This window comes from Papio anubis, chromosome 8, assembly GCF_008728515.1.
Source record: "Papio anubis isolate 15944 chromosome 8, Panubis1.0, whole genome shotgun sequence".
Taxonomy (NCBI): domain Eukaryota; kingdom Metazoa; phylum Chordata; class Mammalia; order Primates; family Cercopithecidae; genus Papio; species Papio anubis.
This window is the reverse complement of record NC_044983.1, coordinates 111,983,855-111,998,799: the sequence shown is the minus strand read 5'-3', so window position 1 is coordinate 111,998,799 and position 14,945 is coordinate 111,983,855.

The following is a 14,945-nucleotide window of genomic DNA, read 5'->3' as shown; positions in this document are numbered from 1 at the left end:
TTTGGAATTAGAGAAGAGTAAAATGCATTATGAAGCCAGTGCATTTGATACAGAAAATACTAAGGGTTTGAAACACAGTAACGGCCTAGGAATGATGAAACCAAACTTCAAAAAGGTTGTGATTGACTAAAGTTAACCCACCCCGAGGTGGCAGGACCCGGACTGGAGCTCAAGGCTTGGGTGTCAGTGCCATCGTACTCTTACCAATATGTGGCACAACCTCCCTTCTCAACAGGACTGGAAAAATAGTTCTTGTTTCGAGATATCTTCCTATTTATGTGATATCATCTCTTCTGTGGTGAGTTACTCTCTCTCCTTCCCTACCAATTTCTGGGAACTGTTTCACCTCCTAATTCACCCTGATTCCAAGATTCACAGGATCCCAGTAGTGAGCTCCCGGTGTCTGTGTTTATAACTGGACCAAGCTGAACATCTGAGTCAGTTACCCTCTTCAGATAAACAACAATTAAGGGATGCTAGTGTCCATCCAGGCTCATTTCTTGAGTAGAGGTGGTCTAACCTCTTGACTACTTTGTAATTCAGGGCTGAGTAGCAGAGCACAGGGGAAGAATCAGCTGGAGCAAGAATAAAAGAATGTTGCCTGGGTTCCTAACACTGGCGTTTTCTGTTTCCAGTATCTTTCTGAGGCCTGTTTAGATTCTTGCCTTTGAACCTCATGAAAACATTTGAGTCTTCTTAATAACACTGCCTTTTTTTTTTTTCTTCAGCATGTAGGAATTGGTTTCTGTTGCTTTCAACCTAAAAAAAAAAGACAAAAAAAGAAAACCTAACCCAACTCATGTAAATGCCAAGGCTTATTTGCTATTAGGCCTCAAAAGATTTTAGAAGGTGCAGCCTTAAGTGGGAATTGGAGAATAAAAGCTATTGTATTTTGCAAATATATTAACAGACCTTTAGAGCAAGAGAGGACCTAGCCCTATCTCTCTATGACCATTAATGCCCCCATTCACAGATGTGGAAGGAGGTACCAAGAGCTTTAAGTATTGTTTCCAAAATAGCCTATTCACCATTCTTTTGTACTGTTCTGTGCCTCAACATTTCCTGCAGAATGTTGTCCCTTATATGACTGAGGGTTTCTGTTTGCAAAGATGATCCCTGATGTACTCTGGAGTTGAAGTGTGTAGCATTTGGAGCTCAAGGGTAGCACATTGTCTCAGAAATGAACAAGGAGTTGGAGGCTAATTTAAAACATCTCACAACTCCCATCACCTTGACTGTTCCAGCTGGGAAGTGAATCGAAGAGGTGAGCTTTTGCTGCTTTGCTGGAGATTGGTATAAACAGGTGGTGGGTATTCTAAATTTGGTCTGAGATGAAAACATTTCAAGCAAACAAAATTAAGCTAGATTCTTTTGACAGTGAAGTATTTCTTTAGAGATGCAGATGTCAGTTTATTAGAGTACAAATCAGCATTGGAAAAATAATATTTGAGGTTGTGTGTCTTTAAAAGCTATCCCTGACCAAAAAGAAAAAAAAAAACTTTGGAAAACTATATCTCACCTTTGCCTCTGGCTTCTAAACGTATGGTGATTTTGCAATGGTAATGTGAAGTCCCTCCCTCCCACTCCCAGACTTACGGAAGAAGGGAAAACTGGAGTAATTTGTTAGGAACAAAGACATTTGCATTTGTAATGTTCGTGTCATTCTGTTCATGCTTCTGTGAATTCACAAATGTACAGAAATTCAGAAATCATCTGGAGTAGGAGAGAGAGAAAGGGAAGGTGTTGATTTTGCATTTTGATGAATCCCTGATGTGGCAAATCTCAGATGACAATCTCCCATTTTGTATTGACGGACTGTAGCAATTTTGGGGTACTCTGCTGAGAAGTGATTAGAGGCTGGCAATGCAAAGCCTCTGTGAATTCCAAATATATTTGGTGTTAGCAGTAAATCATTGCTCCTGATTTAAAACACACTTGGACAAAAGGATTATCTTCTGCTGATGCTCTTACGTACTAGATGCTTGCGTTTCATTGCCTCTAGGAAAAGAAAGACTAGCCAGTCAACCAACAGTCAACGCTTCTTTTCCATCTAAAGAAGCGTGTGTTGCATACTTTGGCAGTTCAGCCTTTCTGAATCTCTATCTCTGATTTGATGAGTGGGTTTTAGCTTTGCAAATGGAGCACACTGTAGGGGAAAGTAGAATTGCAAACTTACACTTTCAGAATGGTGATTGTTGTGGTGGTTCTTCTTCTGTAGTGTTAGAGCACCTTTTGGTGTTCATTCAACAAACAAATGTGCCAAACACTGCTCAACACAGGGTGAAAAGGCAGTCAGTCCTGGCCCACATGGGACTTAACTAAGCGCAGTGGTTCCCAAAGTATAGTCCCTGGGTAAGCATCATCTGCAAACTTGGTAGAAATGCAAATTTTCAGGCCTCAACCCAGACTTAACTGAATTAAGAGCTTTGAGGATGAAGCTTAACCAAGCACATGTCTTCACCAGCACCCCAGGCGAGTCTATTGCTTGGTGAAGTTTGCTCTAGTATAGATGCTCCTTGACTTGAGGTGCAGTTACATCCAGATAAATCCATTGTAAGGGGAAAATATTGTATGTTAAAAATGCGTTGAATACACCTAACCTACACCATAGCATAACCCAGCCTACCTTAAACATGCTCAGAACGCTTATATTATTAGCCTACAATTGGGCAAAATAACACAAAGCCTATTTTGTAATAAAGTGGTAAACATCTCATATGATTTGTTGAATACAATACACTGTATCTGTTGTTCACCTTGTGACTGGGTGGCTGATTGGGAGCTGTAACTTGGCTGCTGCTGCCAGCATCATGAAAAAGTATTACACTGCCTATTACTAGCCCAGAAAAAGATCAAAATTGAAAATTCAGGCTGGGTGCAGTGGTTCATGCCTTTACTCCCAGCACGTTGGGAGGCCAAGGCGGGAGGATTGCTTGAGCCCAGGATTTTGAGATCAACCTGGAAAACAGCGAGACCCTGCTTCTACAAAAAAAAAAAAAAAAAAAGGCAACCATGAAACAAAATTTTACTGAATGTGCATTGCTTTTGTACCATCGTAAAGTTGAAAAATTGTAAGTTAAGCCATCCTAAGTCAGGAGTTGTCCATACAGTGGTTCCTGAATCTGACTGTATTGCCGAGGGAGTTTTTTTTTTTTGCTGTTTGTTTGTTTGTTTGTTTTTTGTTGTTGTTGTTTTGAGATGGAGTCTCTGTTGCCCAGGCTGGAGTGCAGTGGCATTATCTCAGCTCACTGCAACCTCCACCTCCCGGGTTCAAGCGATTCTCCTGCCTCAGCCTCCTGAGTAGCTGGGATTACAGGTGCACGCCACCACACCCAGCTAATTTTTTTATATTTAGTAGAGACTGGGTTTTACCATGTTGGCCAGGCTGGTCTCATATTCCTGACCTCAGGTGATCACCCACCTTAGCCTCCCAAAGTGCTAGGATTATAGGTGTGAGCCACCGCAACCAGCCGAGTTTTTTCTTTTAAACTAAATGTTGCAATAAGGCCTGGACTTTTTTTTTTAAGTTACCAGATGATATTGGGAAGACATAATTTAATAGCTCATTATAGAGTAGCCAGCTCTATGGAGAGGTTAAGAGTAATAGTTATGTCGGGCTGTGGAGGAATAGGACAAGGACAGGGAGGAGGAGGAACAGGGACACAGAAGGCTGGAAGGATCCAGGTCCAGAAAGCCTCATATGCCATAAGCCTGAGATAATAGTGGAGCGTTGTTCACCTGGCTGTGCTGATTGCAGCAGCCACCGTGCAGCAGTAGTGTAGGTACCGCATCCGAAAGGACAGCAAGTGTGTTCCACTTCAGAACCTTGCACTGAAAAAAGCCTCAGTGACGTAAGTTCTATTTTGAAATCTATGTTGGATCCTGGCAGTGGGAAGGAGAAATTGTGACAGTGGGCCTCCTACCCTCACCCTCAGCGCCCCCTAATTAGGATCAGGGAGTCAGATGAAAAATGAAAACAGAGATTAGAAAATGTGTTATTTTTCTAGCAAAAATATAATTTCTAAGCACCAGCCTCATAATTTAAGGTGAAAAGCATGTTGATGTTGGAAAAAAAAATAATTACACTGTTCTCCGCCTTGCTGTTCAATTGGAATCATGTGCAATTTTGTTTGAATTGGTATCTCCAAAATATGACCTATTAAGGCTTTTGAGAGATTTCTTGTGTATTTAAACACCATTGATAGAGTGGTACAGCAGAGAATATTTAACATTTGGTGAAGGAATTTCTTCTTGGGCATCTTTACAAAATTGCAGGGAAAAGTACATTTTTAGCAAACTGCGAAGTCTCAGCTCTAAGAGCCTATGTAGAATGGAGAAGATTTGGATCACTTAGGGGTCAGCATATCTGCATACCTTAAGGCAAATGAAATAAATCATTGGAGGCACTGAGAATGAAGTCCTCTGTCTTGCCGCCAATATCCCTTTTTTCCTCTCTATGACTTTTTTTTTTTTTTGCAGTATTTTCTGAAAGTCTTTTATTTTTTAAAAGAGAATATAGAAATTTAGATTTAATTTGTTACAGCTTGCATTTAAGTCTCTGGAAAAATGAGAAGTAATTGGAAGATAACAGTAGCAGCTGCCTAACCAGTTGTTTCAAAATATGGCAGTAAAATATTAAATTCGAGACTTGCTATTTTTGTGCACAGATGTCTGTCATTGGTTGTGATAGATTTCCAACTTCCCTACCAAGTTAATACTTTAGGAGGGGGTAGGGAGGAGGATTATGACAAATTATGGACTTGTATTACTCCTAAGGAAAATAGGAATCAAGGGAACCTTGACGGTAAGCTTTATATATATAAGCAATTGTTCTCTCTTTTAAAAAAGAAGAAAAAGCACAGTTAAGCATGTATTATGTTGCTTAATAGACCTGGGCTAGAGGGCAGCCTCAGATTTTGGACACTACTACTGAGAAAAAGTCTACAACTGATTTGGCACATAAATCGTAAGAACCATGAGCTTAGAGGGAGAGCAAGCAGTCTTGATGGAATATGCAGTTTATTTGTATCACAAATGGGAGGTATGGGATGGGTCAAGTGTATGAAATTGACATCCGAGGCCACACAAGGATAGAGCTTCATTATTCCTGTAAATGGAATTAGCCTGCAGCAGTAGCATGGACTATTCAGGTTATTTCAGTGAAAATGGAGTTTCACTTGCCAGTGGAGCAAGGTACAGTGTGTTTCAAATTGGGCATGTGTGGGTGTTCTGGGGAGGCAGGAGATGACTGCAGCCAGGGGGACAGAGGTGGCAGCACCTATGAAATGCTGTGGGCAATTCGAGGGGGATGAAGGAAGAGGAGGTATTTCCCAAAGTCTGTTGGTTTTTTTTTTTTTTTTTTTTTTGAGACAGAGTTGGAGTCTCATTCTGTCGCCCAGGCTGGAAGGCAATGACACGTGATCTCAGCTCACTGCAACCTCCACCTCCTGGGTTCAAGCGATTCTCCTGCCTCAGCCTCCCAAGTAGCTGGGATTACAGGCACATGCCACTAGGCCTGGCTAATTTTTTGTATTTTTAGTAGAGACGAGGTTTCACTGTGTTAACCGAGAGCAGTGACTCACGCCTGTAATCCCAGCACTTTGGGAGGCCGAGGCAGGTGGATCATGAGGTCAGGAGATCGAGACCATCCTGGCTAACACGGTGAAACCCCAAAGTCTGTCCTAAGGAACTGTAGTTTTGTGGAATATTCATAGGTACTACTTGGCGATAAAAAGACAAACAGAAAACTTTTCTAAAATAAATTTTGGGAAAGGCTTGCTTAAGCATCATTGGACTGAGTTTTTTTACTTCAAAATTAGCAAAACTTTGAATAAATAAAGTGGAGTGTAAAGTTTTAAGAAGAAAAAACATTCTTTCATTTATTAACTGTGTGCTGATGCACCACTTTCTCGTGTTTTCTCAGCTCTAAAATGGAGATAATGGTATTCTCTTCATCTACATGAAATTGCCACTATTCAACCGACAAAAAAAAAAAAAAAGGCAATTTCATACGGTTCAGGCCAATTCTAGTATCACATTATGTATACATGTAATAATGCACATCTCATAGGGTTATTGGGAGAATTAAATAAGATGATGTGGTAAAGCTTTTTGATCTCACAATAGCAAGTACTCATTAGTGGTCACTGATTGTGGGGACTATGTGACCAAAACAATGTAACCATAGAGCCCTTGTTTTGTTTTTGTTTTTGTTTTTGTTTTTGAGATGGAGTCTCACTCTGTCACCTAGGCTGGAGTGCAATGGCATGATCTCATCTCACTGCAACCTCTGCCTCCTGGGTTCAAGCGATTCTTCTGCCTCAGCCTCCCGAGTAGCTGGGATTACAGGAGTGTACCACCACACCCAACTAATTTTTGTATTTTTAGTAGAGATGGGGTTTCACCATGTTGGTCAGGATGGTCTCGAACTCCTGACCTCGTAATCCACTCGCCTCAGCCTCCCAAAGTGCTGGGATTACAGGCGTGAGCTGCCGCACCAGGCCCATAGAGCCCGTGTTTCTAAAGGTAGCTCCTGGGACTGATATGGGATTCTAGGGGAAGGGGGAATATAGAGCAGGCATCAGCTAACTTTTTTTCTGTAAGGGGCCAGGTAGTAAATATTTTCAGTTTTGTGGGCCATGTGCTCTCTATGGCAACTACTCAAGTCTACCACTGTAGTGGAAAGGTAGCCATAGACAGTATCTGAGTGAATGGGTGTGGCTGTGTTCTGAAAACTTTATTAATCAGGTATTGGTCTGGATTTGGCTTTCAGGGCTGTAGTTTTCTGGCCCTAACTATAGATAAAGGGAAGCAGTGAGTTGTTAAGGCGAGAATACAGAATTGGGTGTTTGGAGACCTAGCTTTTGGTTCCACTTCTGCCACTGACTCAAGGCTCAATCTGAGGCTTTCACTGGTTTACCAAGTTGCTCAGTATTTTCTGCTCTAATAAACTCATATATTGAGGACAGCATGGAAGGAGCTGCTATAAAGCAACCATGCAAACATATAACATTTTTTCTAGAGCTATCATTTCTTTTATTCATTCATTCAATGAATTTATTTTTAGCATGAATCAATACTGTGCTGAGCTCTGAGGATATGGTGGTGAATAAGACCGATATTGGCTTTGTCTGGATGAAGCATACATTCTCCTGGGGGTGTTTATTTTTGGAGTATTGTTATATGATTTAAATGAAAAGTGATGCTATAAGAACTATTGATTCCTTTACTTTTGACAGAAACCCCTTTGTCCTGAGTAGAACAGAGCAACGTAAAGGAGAAGGTGAGTTCTCCAAACAGAACCTAACTAGAGGAGAAGAGGTTGGCTTTTCCCCAGATACCCACTGCACAGGACTTAGGATGAAGTCAGGCTTAGTTAGTATTTGAGCTTTAGCTACAGTTGTGTGTATAAGAATACCATATTCTGTTTATACAGTAGATTTGCCTCCAGCCACAGATGTTTCCGGCACCTGGTTAATTTATTCAGGAAAGGCCAATGCTCATTAAGACTCCCAAGTCCCAGAGCTAAGTTTTATGGGTGGGGAAACGGAGGTACTGAAATGGTTATGGAATTGACTCAGATCACAGCTTGCTGGATGTAGGACTCAGGCCAATGCGACAAGCCCTAGGATTGGGCTGAAGGCCTCTCTCCCTGGGACTGCCTTACTCTCCAGGGCAGTTGAGACTTCTCTGACCCACTACTCCAATTAAACCTAAGAAGCATTAGAAAGACTCGAGGTCCTGCCGGGAGGGAACCCGTTTTGACAAAGGAGAGGCTCTAATCAGGAAACCAGATGCTGCTTCAGGGCGAAAGAACTTTGGCAGCCTTGGGCTGTGAGTCGGGAGGCTGCATCCGTCAGAGATGAGCGCACGGTGCGGAAGCAGCCTCTCTCTTTCCTTTCGTGGGTCGGTCACTTCTGTCCCATGTGTGGCCTGTAGTAAGACTGGATCTCAGTGGAGAAGGGTCCTGATACCAAAATGGATTCCTGCTGAGATGGTTGGGATCATCTGCCACTTTCAATTTTTCTGAGCCCATCCAGTGTTGGAGGAAAATGCCTTAGCCCTTCACCCCCATCCATGGCAGAGGTTACCAAGCAGGAGAGCATATCAGAATCTCCAAAAGTGGGGGCAAGGTTGGGGGATTGGGAGTGTTAGGTACAGTTTGAATACCTTTATTTAATGCTATAGTTCAATTTTGTATTTTGGAAATGAGGGAGAGAGAGAGAGAAAAAAAGAACCTGTTGGTTTTGTAATTTGCCTACTTCGGCATCTGCCAAAAGTGAACTACCAACAGTGGAGCTCAGTCACATTTTCCTGGCCACTTGGGATAACCAGTGATTCTAAACATTGTCAGGAGGATGGAAGATTTTAATGTTTATGAAAAGGAAACGTGGATTTAAAAACAAAAAAGAGGATGAATGAAATAAAACCAGACTCTTTTCTAGATGCCTGGCTGATACAGTAAGCCCAGAGCAAGGAATTCTGGATACTGTCATGGAGATAAGGTAAAGACTGAAAATAACAAGATGTCATGTCTGTAAAAGGGCTGAATGCCAGCTCTCATCAGGGACAACAGTGGGTCAGCAGTTGTGCTTTGCATGGCGCTAGGAAAGCCAACTGATTTGGATTTGCTAGAACTAGTGAGAGAAGGGAGTTTCAGCACAAGAACAAATCTATAGACATGACCTCAGGTCCCTGAATCTCAACTCCAGCAAATACGAAATATGTCATAGGTGTTCCTGAGTGGAGTGAGGCCTGAGCCAGCCAGGGCCTCCCCTCCTCTGGATATGGGGATCCATCTTTATACCTTGTGTGTTCAGAAGCCTTAATAAGGCTCTGTCTTTGAAAAATGAGGGGGACAATACAGGCTGTCCGAAACAGAATTCAGATTTACAGATGAGCGTTTTAAGCCACAAAGATTTGTTTTTGTTGTTGTTGTTGTTGTTGTTGTCAACACAGGAAAACTTAAACTATTCGAATCAGACAAATTAATGCCTGTAAATTGTATAGTTCAATGCCTAACACATACTAAGTGCTCAGTAAAAGATAGCTATGTTGGTGCTGATGTTAACAATGTTGAGAACAGCTGTTTTCTTTTTTCTTTCTTTTCTTTTCTTTTTTCTTTTTTGACAAAATCTGGCTTTGTCTCCCAGGCTGGAGTGCAGTGGTATGATCTCAACGCACCGCAACCTCTGCCTCCCGAGTTCAAGCGATTCTCATGCCTCATCCTCCCGAGTAGCTGGTATTACAGGCGTGCACCAGCACATCCAGCTAATTTTCATAGTTTTATTAAAGACAAAGTTTCATCATTTTGGCCAGTCTGGTCTCGAACTCCTGGCCTCAAGTGACCTGTCCACCTCGGCCTCATAAAGTGCTGGGATTACAGGTGTGAGCCACCGTGCCTGGCCTGCAGTTGTTTCCTTTAGGTGTGGTCATTCATATAACACAAATGCCCTGAGGATTAGGGCACTGTTATTGATTCTGTAGGGAATGCCATTGGAGGAGTTTCCCAGAGGCTGAGTCCTGTTTGCTCTGACTGGTCCATCCTCTCTCAACTGGTTTCCCCCATGTCTGCGAGCATTTATGAATTTTACACATCTTAATTGAGCACCTGTTTTGTGCCAGGCCCTGAGGAAACAGAGGGGAATAAGCAGAAACTGCTGCTTGCAACAGTGCAAATCCTATATATAGATCCTCAGGAAAGGGAGCCAGAGCAAGTGGCACAAGCCATTGAATGGCCTTGCAAGTCTGCCCCTGTGAAGGAGGCCGGACAGGAAGGAGTGGTGGGGAGGAAGGGTCTCAGGCTGAAGCCCCATGCTGGCAAGGTTTTGGTTAGGTGACCACCGAGCCCTCTATGTAAGGCAGCTTGTCAGAGGAGTCCCAGAGGACAGAAGGGTCTGCATTCAGTTCTGGGCTCAGCCAGTGGCTGGGAGTAGCCCTTGGGAAGCGTGGTGTGGGCACATTGCAGTGGTGGGTTCAGAGTAGAGCAGCTGGAGCCGTTTGTTCACTTATCTTCCCTATAGCAGGAGACCTGAGTGGCACATTTTTAGGGCTGTCATACTGCCCATGGTTTTCACAGTCAGGGAGGGGAGACAGGCATTAAACAAATAATGACATCAACCGTCCGTGATTTGCAATTGTGATTGGCACCACGGAGGAGTGCAGGAGGCCATGAGATAGTATCATAGAGGGTTGTATTAACAAAGGTAGGGACTTCCCTGAGGAAGGGACTCCTCAGGGATGAGGTTTGGAAGACGAGCAGGAGTTGGCCAGGTAAAGAGGGGAGGGAAGAATATATCAGAGAGAGTGAGAGGCTGGAGCGGAGAGAGAGACAGAGGCAGACAGGGTGAGAGCATGCAGGCACAGTTGATGTCTGACAAATTGTCATAAAGTTCTAGAGGCTTAAAAAAGGATCATTTTTGTTCTTAATGTTTTAATGTTCTTTTCCTTTGAATTCAATGGTTGTGTATTTTTTCAGAACAAAAGGCTTTCCACCCACCCCAAAGCATACACTCTAAGGAGATCCAACTGAAACCTTGCACATAAAATATCAAAGGAATCAGGATTTATCTGTTCCTTGGGGGACTTCGGGGCACGCTGGCCTTATGGATGAAGACTTTCTTCATCAAGTCATTAATTCCAAGGCCGTCTTAGAGTTGAAGTGAAGTCCCAGTCATCTCCACTGTATTAAAAAATGATGAAATGCTGAAACACGTTATAAAACTAGTCCTGCAAGTGTATCTCAAGGACCACATATGTCACCTTAATGTTCCCAGATTAGCCACAAGAGCCTAAGTGGAAAGCTGATGGCGTCCTGTCCACCCCACCCCACACTGCTTCCCAGCCGTAGGCCCTGTGTAGTGGTTCTATGTAGGTGACTGTGAAGATGACGGAGGATCAATTGCATGCACCGATGAACAGAGGTGAATATAGGCTGATGATAAGTGAGAGATGCCGGGAGAGAAATAGATCTTCTGAATTTCCTTGTGAGCCTTTTCCTGAAATCCATGGCATTTCTCAAGCACTAGGAAATATTTGCTGTTTTGTAAAAGAAGCCAGTGTTCTTAAAACCTGTCTCCCCTCCCTTAACTGGCCCAGCCAGACCCTCTGACCTGGAGAATTAAGGATACCTGTCATAAGAGCATCTCTGATGATTCCTGGCCACTCGGGACAGGAGGCCTCACCTTGAGCTCTGACATTGTCTGTTTCCATTTAGTTTCTGCGCCGCCGTTTGGGGACTGCTGTCTTTTCTTCTTCAGCTTTAAATATATTAGCAATATGTATGAATCTCAGCGACCTTCTCTTGGAGAATTACATTTCTATTATTACTTAAAAGAAATCAGTTCTGCATGATGAAGTGTTTACTTCTGTTTTCTGCCCGCCTATGCACCTGAAGAATGATTCTTATTAGATTAGAATTTGTCTAAGGCTGTAGTTGCATTGAGTGTTTTCCCTGCTTTTTCTCATGAGAGTTATGCTCCCTCCCACGCACCCTCCACAGCTCATTTCCAAGTCTGCACATCTCATTGTGCATCTGCTGCTGCTCTGCTCAGGCCTGAGTAGCCGCTGACAGTGATTGGCAGAAAAGGGTTTCCAAGAATATTAGAAAAAAAAAAAGAAGAAGAAAAGGAAGGGGAAAAGGGAGAAAAGCAAACCAACTAAAAGATGGAGAGAGAGAGAAGTTTTGCTGAAGAATGACAAAGAACAATTAGGCTTCTGCTAGCTTCATGTGACTAATGGTACAGACCAAACTCCTGGCCCTTTGAATTACAGCTACCAGCTGGCATTCCCCATATGACACCCTTATTTGGAATTGATAAATCCTATATGCAAAGTGCTGCCTGGGGTGTTTCTCGTTTGCGTTTTCTCAGCCCCCACTTTTCTTTGCTTTTATTGATTGATTTATTTATTTAGAGACGAAGTCTCACTGTCACCCAGGCCGGAGTGCAGTGGTGCTATCTCCATTCACTGCAACCTTCGCCTCCCCAGTTCAAGTATTTCTACCACCTCAGCCTTCCAAGTAGTGGGGACTACAGGCGCACGCCACGATGCCTGGCTAAGTTTTGTATTTTTAGTAGAGATGGGTTTTCACCATGTTGGCCAGGCTGGTCCTGAACTCCTGACCTCAAGTGATCTGCCCGTCTTGGCCTCCCAAAGTGCTGGAATTACAGGCGTGAGCCACCATGCCTGGCCCCTTCTTCCCTTTTAAATGCAAGAATCTGGGGTTTGTAAAGGGAATGAGTGTGAGTGGGGACACTGTTGCTTCAGTAGTAGTCCCCCCAAATTGCAGTTTGGACACAATTTAGGAGTTCGACATAATTTAGAAGCCAGAAGGCCTAGCTCTAGGGAAGGTGCAAGGCCAGCTCTCACCTTCTATTCTTTGTTGTTTCTCTGTTCTCTGTCCACTATCATTTCTTTTGGGGAACAAAGTCTTGGGCTGTGTTCATACAGCATTAGAGAAACCACGTGGAAAATATAGGCTGCAAAGAATTATTCTCCAGGCGTTGCTGGTAGATGCTCATTGTGACTTGATCTTTCTAAAATGGAGCCCTAAAAATGTCCCTCCACCTGCTGAAAAGGCTGCAGGGATGGCTCCTCGTTGGTCTCTAGGTATGATTCCAACTCTGCAGTTAGATGGGCAAGGAGTCTGGTGAACTGGCCCCTGCATGCGCTTGAACCTGCTCTGGTGCTGCCTTCCCCTCAGGCACCTTATGCTCCATAGAAGGTGTCAGGCAGGGTGCAGCAAGGAACACAGCAATCAGTGTGAGTTCTTGATACAGAGGGGATTGAATGAAGGGAATTGGTCACATAGGTCACAAAGGGCTGAGAAGCCAGCAAGGGAAGTTGTGGCCACCCAGAGGTTAGCAGGCAGCAAGGCACAGCTGTCAGGACATAGGCGGAAGATTGAAGATTGGGCCTCAGTCACCTGGCAGGGACAGGAGTCATGTGGGCCTCTCAGGGGAGGGGGAAAGGGCAGGGGGGAAAGCAGGATCCACCACCAGACAGAGCTGCTAGAGTCAAGGAAGAAGGGAGGGGGATATCCTGGCTCTTTCCTTCTCTTCCTGGATTTGTCAGCTTGCCCTGCCTTAACAGAACACCACACAGTGGCCGGCATCAACAACAGACATTCATTTTCTCAGTTCTGGAGATGGGCCAAAGATCAGGGTGTCAGCAGGGTTGGTTCCTGGTGAGGGCTCTCCTCCTGGCTTGTCGACGGCTGCTTGCTCACTGTGTCCTCATGTGGCCTTTCCTCTGTGTGTGTGCAGAGCGAGAGGACTCTGGGGTCTCTTTCTCTTCTTACAGGGACCCCTGTCCTATCAGGTTAGGGCCCCTCCCTTACACCCTCACTGAACCTTAATTCATTCTTTAAGGTCCTGTCTCCAAATACATCACAGTGGGGGTAGGGGCTCAATGTGTGAATTTTGGGGGGACACAGTTCAGTCCATACCACCTCCCATCTCTTATCAGCGCCTCCCATGGGTCAAACCAGTGGCTGCCATGGGAACCTAGGAAATACATCCTACGGGACCAGCGTCTGTGTGATAACAACAACGCGTGGGGCAGACTCTGCTGGGTGACGTGGGATGTGAGTGTATGGGGGTGGTGGGCATATGCTCAAAATTGGGGTTCTATTAGAAGAGGATTAGGCGGATGGATTCTGGCCAGGCAACCAACAGTGAGCACCGCCGACTGATACCAAACGTCTTTCTGTTTCTGGAACTTACCACACCTTCTTGTTTTGTTCATATTTTCTCTTTACCTGGGGCCCTCTTCACCCCTTTTTCTCTACTACTCCTTTGCCTGGCTGAGTTTTCATCTTCAATGCCATCTCACCTATGGGCTGAATTTTTTCATTTATTTAACAGATATGATTGAGCACTTAAGTGCTAGGCACTGTTCTGGGCTCTGGTGCTGTAAGAGTGGACAAAGGACATTCTTTGCCTTCCTGGAGCTTACGTTCCAGTGAAGTCGAGGGAGGAAATAAATAATAAATGAACAGATGCATGGTGTTTCTGACGGGAATCAATAAAATGGAGAAAACTTGAGCAGGGTAAGGAAGACGGAGTGCCGGGTATGGCTGGTGTATCTCTTTTATGCTAGATTGACTGAGAATGCCTTACAGATGAAGAGTGGCTGGGTGCAGTGGCTCACACCTGTAATCCTAGCACTTTGGGAGGCCAAGGGGGGTGGACCATTTGAGGTCAGGAGTTCAAAACCAGCCTGGCCATTATGGTGAAACCCCATCTCTACTAAAAATACAAAGAAGTTAGCCAGGCATGATGGCAGGCACCTGTAATCCCAGCTACTTGGGAGGCTGAGGCAGGAGAATTACTTGAACCCAGGAGGCGGAGGTTGCAGTGAGCCAAGATTGCACCACTTCACTCCAGCCTGGGCAACAGAGCGAGACTCTGTCTCAAAAGAAAAAAAGAAAGAATTTAAGGACAGGCATCCTGAGGGTCGTGGCAAGCTGAATAGTGACCCCCTGCAAATATATCCACATCCCAATGCCCAGACCTGTGAATATGTTACTTTACCTGGTAAAAGAGACTTTGGAGATGTGATGAAGGATTTGATATGGGGAGATTATTCTGGATTTTCTTGGTGGACCCAATGTCTTCCCTTTCTTGTAAGAGGGAGGCAAGAAGGTCAGAGTCAGTAGTAAGAGATGTGATGACTGAAGCAAGAGGTTGGAGTGAGGCAAGGAAGGGGCCAGGAACTAAGGAATGCAGGAGGACTCTAGGAGCTGGAAAAGTTGAGGAAGCAGATGCTCCCCTGCAACTTCCAGAAGGAATGCAGCCCTGCTGCTGCTGTGATCTTAGATTTCAGACTCCAGAACTGCAGGAGAATAGATTTGTGTTGTTTGAAGCCTCTAAGTCTGTGGTAATTTATTAAGCAGTAGCACGAAATTCATACAAGGGTATTTGTGGGAAAAATGTTCCAGACAG